The sequence below is a fragment of the Chelonia mydas genome, chromosome 2 (assembly GCF_015237465.2).
Source record: "Chelonia mydas isolate rCheMyd1 chromosome 2, rCheMyd1.pri.v2, whole genome shotgun sequence".
In the NCBI taxonomy this organism is placed as follows: Eukaryota; Metazoa; Chordata; order Testudines; family Cheloniidae; genus Chelonia; species Chelonia mydas.
Genome location: NC_057850.1, coordinates 63,654,411 through 63,665,665, shown reverse-complemented (window position 1 = coordinate 63,665,665; position 11,255 = coordinate 63,654,411).

The window sequence follows — 11,255 nt, the reverse complement described above, 5'->3', positions numbered from 1 at the left end:
GCGCGGCGCGGTGGTAGGGGCCTGTCTCTTTAAATGGTGCTGGGCAGCTGTTCGGACATTTACGGGATTAGCCCTGGGCCACCTGGTGCCTGAGCTCGCTCGCTCTCCCCTCTCTCCTGACGCCCCCTCCCCAGGGAGCAGAGAACCTGCCCGCGCCGCACCAGCCCAGCACAGGCTGGCGGGGGAGGGCCGCGCCGTTCCCATTGGCCGGAGACTCCAGCCAATCAGCGCGACGAGGAAATTGCCGTCAGGGAAAGGAAAGCCCTGTGATGGTGACGTCACGGGTCAAGCGGCACCTTCAGCGGGGATGGAATCCCGGGCAGAGGGGCCGGACAGGAACTGCGGCTGCCGCCCTGGAGGTGCGAGAGGGGCCGGACTGAACCGACCTATGGGCCGAGGCGCGTGTGACCGCCTCTGCGTGGGGTGCTTGGGAAAAGAGATCCGGGCTTCGGGGGCTTGTATTCGTGGGCGAGGGAATTCCGGTGAGCAGAGGGAGCTTCCCACGCCTGGGGAGGGGGGACGGGGGACGGGGGACGGGGGAGGGCGATCACGGGGAGCGGAGGGGAACTGCCCACGGGGGTGTTGGTGTGTGTGGGTGTGGGAGCGATCCCCGTGAGCTGCCCATGAGGGGGATTGGAGGGGAGCGATCCCGGGGAGTTGGGCACGGGGGGATGTGTGGAAGGGTGATCCCGGGGAGCTGCCCACGGGGGGGAGGGAGCGATCCCAGGGAGCTGCCCATGGGTGTGTGGGGGAAGCAATCCTGGGGAGCAGTGCGGAACTTCAGGGGAAGAGCATCGTGGAGGGGAATGGGGCTCTGTGAGGGCGCGGAGGGTGTCAGGGGAGCTGTGGGGATAAGGCGACTGCTAGGTAGTGAGAGGTGAGGGGCATTCTGCGCGATGGTGGGGGAGCGGAACTGGGTGTCATGTCATGGAAGAGGAGAGGAAAGGCACTGCCACAGGAGGGATTCCCAGGGGATAAGTCTGGGGAAATGGGGGGTTGGGGGGTATCATGGCATCATGCTCGGTTAGGGGGACTGGTGGTGACTCTGGAGTAGAGGGGTGAAGATGAGGGGGGATGTTGGGGAAAGGGAGGAAGATGTTACAGGGTGAAGAATCCTGGGATTAGGAGGGATTCTTTGTGATCCTGATAATTAGAGATGGCAAGAGCCAGCAAAACGTACACTTGAGTATTAAACTGACACTGTGTTGGATTTCAGTTCATTTTCAGATCTCTCTTCTAAAGATTAAATCTTTCTGTGTGTTGCCTGAAACTGCCTCTTCTCCAGTTCCCAATAAACTGCTGTTTGTTTCTTTAATTTGGGATAATTCATTCTACTGGCCATCCTTACTGCTATCATCTCCTTGGCCTTGTACAGATTTTCTAGCCGTTTAACTGTATTTTCTTTTTAAAATGTCCTTTGTGGTATTTTCACATCTTTGCTTAATTTTCACAAAGAAGATCTTCCAAGTCTCATTACTTGGCGAGACAGACTCCTCCATTTGGGGTTACTTTGAAGGCAGTTGTGGCAGAGGGTTTCACTATGTGTGTTGGAATGACACATTTAAAATCATACTGGTAATATAAAATATTCTTCCCAAGGCTGTCACAACTCCATATATTAGAGTTATCTTTGTTTAACATTAATTCTCAGATAATGGGAATATTACTTCCTACAATAAATATGTCTCTATCAACTACTGAGGTGGCTGATGTATATCTACTGCTATTTATACAGCTTTCATAAGCATGCTATATAATATACTCATTTTGATGCTGAATGTTACATTACAAATAAAACTATAAATATACCTATAGCTAGTTGTTTTCAGTCTTCTTTTCCTCAGTGTAATAATGGAAAATTATTGATAGTTTCACTTTCTTGTATAAAACATATGACATGAAAATTCGCAATCATCTTTTTCAAAATAAAAATAGAAGCTGTTAGCTACTATTTGAATTACTGATTTAGATTTTAGATTTCCAGACTCTTACTTTTTACTTTTAGTTACTTTTAGATTTTCAGACTATACCTACCCAATTAGTACAAGGGTGAACATAGTACAACTGCCTATCTGAGCATATTAGACGTTCTAAAAATTAACATTCTCAGAGTAGTCTCTATTGTTCTGGGCATGATACAAATGTATCAAAAGACAGCCCCAGCCCATTCTGGTTTAGAGTTTCAGAGGATTCTGAGAGTTTGGCTCCCAAATTACACTGAAATTCAATGATAGTTGGGTGCCTAACTCCCTTAGGCATCTCTGAAAATCCCAGCCAAAATGGTCCAGGACTGTCTTTCTGATGTTTGTACAGTGCCCTGCAGAGTGGGGCTCAACCCTAATCAGGGCCCCCTCGAAGCTATTATAATATAAATAATACTTAATAGTAGGTCAGGGAAGTAGGTTTTAAATTTCAGTCTTTATAAACCAGGTTCATTAACAGGTTTATGTGCTTCCTTGGGAATATGCTTTGTAAGAGTTTAAAACAAAGCCAGGACAGGGAAGCTTATTTCTATTGGGTCCAAATTTGTCTAAAAGATATTGTGTCTTTCAAAACTGACATCCCTTGTTAGAAAGAGCAGGTAACCTTAATACGCTTGAGTGCCATCCAGTTGAGAGTGAGTTGCATAAAGTCAGGTCAAAGTGAATCTCTTCTCAATTACAGTACCATGTGGATGGGATCTGACTCTGCAATACTATAATAAACGTGGCAATTGCCGGCTTTCTGTCATTCACATGCTAACTCAAAAGTACACAGTAGGGAAGCAGACCCAATAATAAACTTGTGTACTTTTTCAAAATGACAAAGCATTTCAAAATTAATTACTTCCTTATTGTACTTTTACTGTTTATTTCATAACTATTCTTGTAGGTAATGCCCTTTTTCCATGAGCATTCTCTTGTTACTGAATGATGATTAGCCTGAGCATGGCTGATATGCAAGGGAAGTGAGGATGGGAAAGGACTGGTTTGAGAACCAAAATTCACCTTTGCAGCCTGGGGCCAGGATTCTTGTGGCCACCCCTCTAGCCTATGGGCAGCCACAGCCTGTCACCGCTTGCACAATGTTTTGGGACCACTAGAGCTTCATGATTCTATATCACATAGCCCCTTCCTTGCAATATTTCACATTAGCCTTTGCTGTAGTCTTTGTAAAATGGGCGCAGAAACCTTTACTGCAGTGGTATGGAGATCCTCATGTGTGTGTGGCCCCTTCACTCTCCACCTGTGCCCCTATGCCTCTATGTTGCCCCACCACAGGCTTTATGCGGTGTGGAGGGTCTTATAAGGGCACTTGGCACATATGTAAGAATTTCACCCATAGTGAATGATCTGATTCAGTTTTTTAGGGGTCCAGTTCTGCTTCCATTAAAGTCAATAAAGGCTTGCCCTTGTTTTCAGTATCGCAGCACAGGACCGTTAATAGAGTAAATATATACAAGGGATTTTGATCCCGATCCTCAAAGACAATCAATGGGAGTTAGGTGCCTAAATACATTTGGGCATCTGGGCCTTTGTGGCTATGACTCATATCATAGTTGTTTTTAATCTCCCATTTTATTTTTGCTGTCACTTCTTCATTTCTGACTACATTTGGAATTGATTGTAGAATCCTTACACAGACAAAATTCCTGTCAGAGTTCTACCTGACTAAAGATTGTGGGACCTGGGTCATATAAGTAATAATTGCCAGTAAAGATATTTGTGTAGCGCTGATCAAAAAGAGGGTACTTCACACAAAAATGGAAATACAATATTTCATTCAACAACTTTCATTAATTCTTTCCTTTTATAAAAATTTTCAGAATTAAACATTTATTTTGTTCAACAATTTTTAAAAATCTCATTTCAGTGGAGGAAAAACATTAACTTCTTACTTTTTATAGTGGTGGTGGAAGAGGAGAGTGAATTGACTGAATTTTCCCCATCAAAATGAAATAAAGAATGTGGGGTGTTTTGGTCAAAAAATGGGGGAGGAGAGAAGGGACAAAAACAAATTTTCTTACAAAAATTTCCTCTTTGTTGAAAATCCATTTTTTGTTGACATTTTTGACCAGTTCTATACTTTCAGTACAGTTGATTCATTCACATGTGAACTCATCCCAAAACTTCCTGTATTATATGTCCTTGTGCCTAACTTGATATTTTTTGTAGATAAAGGTCAATTTAGCATTTACTAAAATAAAAAAAAAGTGGGAATCGATATAGGTGTTCTGGATAACCAGTTTTTCATTAACTAAGGCCCTCTTTCCAGAATGCATCCAAATGAATTAGTACTAGACTTTAAGGCATAAGCATACTAATTAATACAAAGTTTCTTTCTCACAGAAATGTACTAATACTTGCTTGTTCCAAACCTGTACCTATTTATTATATTTAAAATAAAACTCCCATGGAGATGGTTGAACTTTGGATGCAGTGTATCTGACTCAGTGTAAACTGTTGGTTTTGCTAAAACAACTCCTTTACCTTCAATTTTATTTTCAGGCAGGTATAGTACATCATGGAAATGTCATTTGAACCTGAAAACTATGCCAGTATATTGATGTCATGCTGAGCTATTTGTCATTTAATGGGTAGACAGGTTAATTTTAAGTTCAAATTTTAAGGACTTAAAAAACTTACAAGGAACACTACTCTTCTTTCTCTCTGTACCCCTCCTCCAATGTACAGCCAATTTAAAGATGAGGCAATATATTGTATGCAGTGTCTAGTTGTTTTGTTACATGCTGATAATGTATCAATTTAACTCTATTTAATAGAAAGACAAGCAGCATCTGAACAAAACATAATACTGAATTGATTCCAGATATAATTGGCCTGGATTTTTCCTCTTATTCCATCTTTATGACCTTCTAGAACTTCTCTTGATCATATGTACTAAACCAGGTTCTGATCTTGCAAACACTACCATGTGTATTATTTACTTCTGACTAGTCTCATTGAAGTCATCTTAGCAAGCACTATGTATGGTAGCAGAATTAGGTCCCAAGTTTCCTAAGTGTTCTGTTTTGTTTGTTTTCCCTTTCTATATATGTAAAATGATGGTGGAGTGGTAATGTCACCATGTTTAAAGTTGGACCTGGATTTTCATTTTAAAAGGGGCGAAAATGTTTTAGAAAATCTCTGTTTTGAGTTAAAGGATCAATTTCAAATGCTTTTTGTAACTTATAGAAAATTCAAGCCATTCATGACATTTTGGTTTCTTTCCCCTTCAATATGAGTTAACTCCAATTTATAATTCCAGTCTCTAACTTTTTCTTTAGACCCCCTTTTTAAAATATACTAGAGCAATCAGGGATATGCAATTTAAATGTGTGTGATTGTTTGTTTGCCATGTGGAACAGAGACAAATGTTTGTGAAAAGTTCCAAGATGATTTCAATGAGTAGTTAAGGTTTAAGAAGTTATTGTTTTTGAATGTTGACAAAACTTATGTTGACACAGTGTTATTAATTACACATCGTTGATGACAGCACAGGGGTTATATTTACATAATGACAAAGGGCTAGGACAACATAATGTATCAGATATGCTGCCTGATTCTACACTGGAACATTTCAGAAGACTTAATTGTAAACCAGACTAACCAAGAGTATCTTAACACTACCCCCTACCCTGTCCTTTGCTATCTCACATCTCAACTAATATAGCCACCTCCTCTCTGGGCTTGATAAATCCCCAACTTGCTCCCCTCCCCCTTAAATCTTAAAGTTGTGGCAAAAATAATCTTCCTGACTCATTGTTTTGATTACATCACTCCCCTCTTTGTATCTTTCCACTGACTCCCCTTTTCCCACTACCAAGTTTGTGCCAAGAACAAACTACCTGTCCACATCTTGTTTGGAGGCCTGCCATTGGGCAATCAGATTGCCTGCAGTCATCAGGATTGGCTGGTAGGTGATAGGGAGATCGCCATATGAAGTGATGCCAGGTCGAAATGGGCCTCTTCCTGCTCCACCCTCCACTCTGCTGCAATTTCACCTCTTCAGAGCAGCAGTGAGTTGAGTGTCTACAGGAAATATTTTGTTTAAGTTATAAGTTTAATAAAGCTGTGGCTACTTGATCATGCCTGTCTCTATCTTCATTGGCTCCCTGCTAAGGAATAACTTTCAATGCTTACTTCAAAATAACTTTCAAAATTCCCTTTCAATGCTTGCTTCCCATATCATCTCATGCTAATATGCATTTAATAAAAATATTTAAGCACTTTGTTAAACAGAAACCAGAAAATAATAGCAGCATGGAATAATTTCATTAACTTCTGGATGTGGGTTTTAGCATAAATGAGAGTGCATATTATGTTTGAACAGTACAGTATAATTGTTATGTACGCTTCTACAAATATTTTTTATTGTGTAAAAGGTAAAGTTATGTATGAAAGATCATGTATTTAAAAAAAACCCAGAGAACTCAGCAGAATGTTCTTACTTGGAGAAAAAAAAGTATTTGGTAAAATTCTTCCCTGGTGTCAAAGTCAAGTCAATTAAGTTATTTCACCAGAGATTAAACTGATCCATTGCACTACAAACTGTGCAAAAAACACTTGTACTGAATATTTGTCTTTCTTTAAAAATCAGCTCAGTGTTTGTCTTAAAACGAAAACTAGTATTTAGCAGATATTGCTATTTTATAATATAATGTAAAGTAAAATCCTGCCTCCTTAAAGGGAACCTTAATGTATGTGATCTCCATGCTAAAAAAGTAAGTTCTATTTTTCATTAAAGAGTAATATGGGAACTTATAGCACCCTACAAGGCAATGATACCTAAACTGCAACCTAAGAGCTAAATATGAGGTCGTAGCATCACAAAATGCAAATCACACCTATCTCCTCCATAACCTCAGGATGAAGATAAAGCTGATCAGCTGCATGGTTTTATCGCTGATTAACTCAAACAGCAAGCAATTTCTGTTCATCCATCAAGAAATTACAAACAAATATTATGGTTGTGCACAGTTGTTTCTAATATAAAAAAGTGTAAGTGAATTTATGCAAATTAGATGTGAATTTGTTTCATGTTAACCAGGTTTCCATTGCAGTTTCCTTTGTGCTGCAAAGCTGAGACACCCCTATTTATGGATAAGGTGGAAGGATGATCATCTGTACATAGGAAACACGGGGAGAGAGATGCAAAGGAGAGGGATTACTAAAAGTGTAAAATGTGTTCTTTTTAAATATTGTCCTTACTGCACCAGAGACTTGTCCTCAGAAAAGCATTAGAAGTGCCAATTATGGCTGACTGCTTATTGTGTAAAATCTTTGCCACTTTTTTACATTTTATTATTCTTAAAAACTTGAACACAAATGTTCGGATTAATAAAGTTCATTTTGAAAGTTATTAGGCACTATACATGTTTCACCTGTAACGAAGTGTAATAGGTTATAGCTGCATTTTAAAACAATAAAACAAATTTTATTGCTGATGCATTTTGTCACATTGTTTATTAATATAGGCTAGTAGTTATGGTACTGCTTCACCAACCCTATGCTACCTATTATCATGAGAGGTTTGGAGATGGTTTACTGGTTTAGGCATGGAACTGTGAATCAGAACGTCTTGAGTTCTAATTTTGGCTTTCACAGTGATTCCTTCTATGATGCTGGGCAAGTCATGGCCTGGTTTTCAGAGGTACCAAGCACCAACAACTCCAGGTGAAGTCAACAGGAGAAGAAGATGCTCAGCAACTATAAAAATCAATTAATATCTCTTCCTTAGTATTCTCATCTGTGAAATGACGACAAAGGAAGGAAAGCTCATTTATCAAATAACTGGAATTATCTGAATGTATTGCCTTTGCAGATCCAGACTGTAGTGGTTTTCTGGTTGTTGTTTGTTTTTTTTGTTTTTTTGGAAAGCACCTTGATTGAACTTGAGATTTTGTTTAAAGAGACATACAGGAAAATAGACATCAGATTTCTCTATGAGTGTGTTACCATATTACATAATGAGCATCATTACAACACTTATGACTCATCATTTCTAGTGATTTTTATTAAACTAAGTGAAATATATGATTATGCATATTTAACAGACCAGGCATTTCTATCAATTAATAATATTTCAAAAAATTAAACAGTTATGCACGTTTTTTGCCAGTTAATGTACTTTGTGTATTGAATAAAAGAGAACCAAATAGCTATATATCTATTTGTGTTCTGTCTATTTTGCTTAGTACATAATTGGTGAATGAATTTTCCATAACATCCTCATATATATATAATTTGAACCATTCCTCTATGTTTGGACATGTTTTTTCTTTTTCCAGTGAAAGGCTATTGGTAACCTGGCAGGTACTAGCAAATGAGAAATTAATTCTTCATTTCTTTTTGTCTGACCATGTCCACTGAGAACCCCAGGAGGATTAGCAAAGATAATTTGGTAAGAAATAGCCAACATTTTGTGATATTTGGTTACAGATTGCATCTCTATACTATATATGCATAAAATCTCATTCTCCACAATTTCTCCAATATTTATCCCCATTCAGTCTCTCTCTCTTTAACTTGACTTGTGTGAGGTTCCATTGAAATAGTATTTTAAAGTCATTTTATTTTATTGTGCTAAGCCTAAGGTTGCTGGTCCTCTTTTCCAGATAAACCCCATTCCTCTGAGGCAATTTGTCTACTCAGGTCCTTTTCCCAGTGTGTTTTATATGGACTTGCTTTTGTTAGGAAAGTTGTCTGCAAAGATAAATGATAAATGAGTTGTTATTTTGTTTCCTAATTGACTAGATGATATCGCTTCTCTTAAAGTTAGGTTTCCATATAAAACAGTTCTACAAATTTTGAGAAACATAGTGCCTAACTTGAAAGTAGTGGTACTATGGGAAAGTGAAAGTACCATGGGAAAGTAAGCCAGTTCAAATTAGTTTTTATTTCTAAATTAGAAAAGTTTCTTTATTGAATAGCTGGCTAATGGTATGTATTCCATGGCTTTCCTAATCGTTAAAGCTCTCTGGTTTGTGATTTGGGTTAATGTCTGGATTATTTGCAATGGGTGTCATTGTTGAGGGAAAAGAACTTTCCCCAAACCCAAAAAGTATCCTTTGCTAAAGAATGTATATACATTTCTGGAGGCCATGACTTTTTATTAATCTGTGGTATCATAGCAATGTTTTCACTGCCACAATATTCTAGGTTATAACTATTTATAAGAACATTAGCAACTTAAAATCACACTTCTACTTGAATATTTTTTTAAGCTGCTAACCACTATACATCTAGGTTCATATGTGATCCCCAAGAGCACAGAACTTGAGTGCCTCTTGAGTATTTTAAAATAGAAAACCACAACAACACTACATGTCTCTTACTTTCCAGGCCCATGAGACATAGCTTGATCAATCTGTTCTTTGCATCTGAAGTCTTTATTGAAGGAAAGCTGAGTTAAAGAGCTGAGTTTGGCTTTCAGTTTTTATATGGTGAGGTCCGTGGTCTGTACGTCTTGTAGGAATGAATGCGATAGTCTGAGAAAGGTCAGGGTCTCCTCTCCTGTTGCCCAAGAGTTCCATTGCTCCAGTGGAATATAGCTGTTGAGAGAAGTTATGATCACAGAGGCAGAAGTGACCTTTCAGGAAACTAGTTCGATTCCTATGGATGGTTTGAATATCAGGACAGAGTCCTTCAACTGAGCTTTGTATTCAAGAGGAACCTGATGCTGAGAGGAAAGCTCCAGGCTGATCTGCTTGTGGCAAACTGTGTTACTAAGCAGATGAGCTATTGCATTTTTTACCATTTGGAGCTCTTTCAGGGCATGTGGCTTCATTTTTAAGTATATTGAGTTGCAGGGATCAAGCATGAAGATTAAAAATATGTGGTTCACCATGGCCCAACAGGGAGGGGAGCAATCTACTGAGTAGATGGAATCATGGCTGTTTGGACATTGTGGAGCCCAAAAATACTCCAAAGCTGCAAATTGATGCAATGACCTGAAAGCAACTGTCCTCATGATGGGTATGTTGTAGAGGAAGTAAACGCTTTAGTGTTCTTCACTTGTTATAGAAACACAAGAATTGCCATACCTGATAAGATCAGTGAGCATCTGGTCTAGTACACTGTGTCCAACAGCAATAAGTACCAGAAATCCTGAAGTGGGCAGTTATGGAATAACTTGCTTGTAGGAGAAGAAACTTCCCCATTTCCTTTGGTTACACGAGAGTTTATATCCCTTCCAAACTTTTTTTTTTAATCCCAGTGTAACTTTTCCTAAGAGTTTCACTTCAATCTTGCCAGGAGTTTAGATTTACAAAGCTTAACCTTATTTCTGCACTCACAGATTAAGTGGGTGCACTCAATGGATTTTGTTTTGAGTTAACTGTTCCTGCATTTGATCCTGGGAGTAGAACAGTTACTTCCTTCAGATTTGTCATCCCTGCTCAGTGAGTTGTTTAAGATTACTATAACAGACATTTTAGAAGGAAAGCTTCAACATCTCTCTGACGTCATCCCACTGAGCTTCCATTGCCCTGGAATCTATCTTGAAGTGTTGATTCCCCATCTCAGTTATTTGATTTGGTGCCTTCACTTGGTGCATAAATTTTACTTCCTTCTTCTCTTTTGAATCTCACTCAGTCAAATTCAGAAGAGAGAAGACCTCTGAGTATTGTATTGGGCATCTCTTCATGTTCAGGAGACACTAACCACAGCTTATTGGAGAGAATAGAGCACCTGAGATCTCCTGAATCTTCCAAATGATAGTCATCTAAGTCTAAACCATATCCCATCTTGGAGTGCTTCAAAAGGCTCTGCATCAAAGCACATGGCTACTGAGCTGACATGCAGCCTTTAAAACTCTCCTGATGGAGAGCAAGATGCTTTGAGTCAAGAAGATGTCAAGGTTTGGGATATGTGCGTAGAATGTCCTTTGAACTTCAAGATCCAGAATCAGTGCAGGGCAGCAGCCCTTCAATATAGATATCCTGAAATCATAGAGACTAAGGTAGATAGGGTCTTCTGAAATGTGGCCTAACTCCTTGCAGTCCTTCGGACATGAAGAAGCAGATGTATTTGCATCTGTAGCTTCTTTAGATAGATGTGCCTCCTTATAGTCCCACAATGTTCTATACTTCACATTGGTAGTTCTTGAACACTCAAAAGTTCCCAGAGTATTTATGAATTGTTGTAGGAAATGAGGCATGGACCAGTGAGACCTTATAGCCTTAAGCCCTGACATTGCATAGATGATTTCTTGGTGTTGTATACATCGGTGTTGTAAAGTTCCATCCTACCTTTCTTTGAAGTGACAGTGCCTAG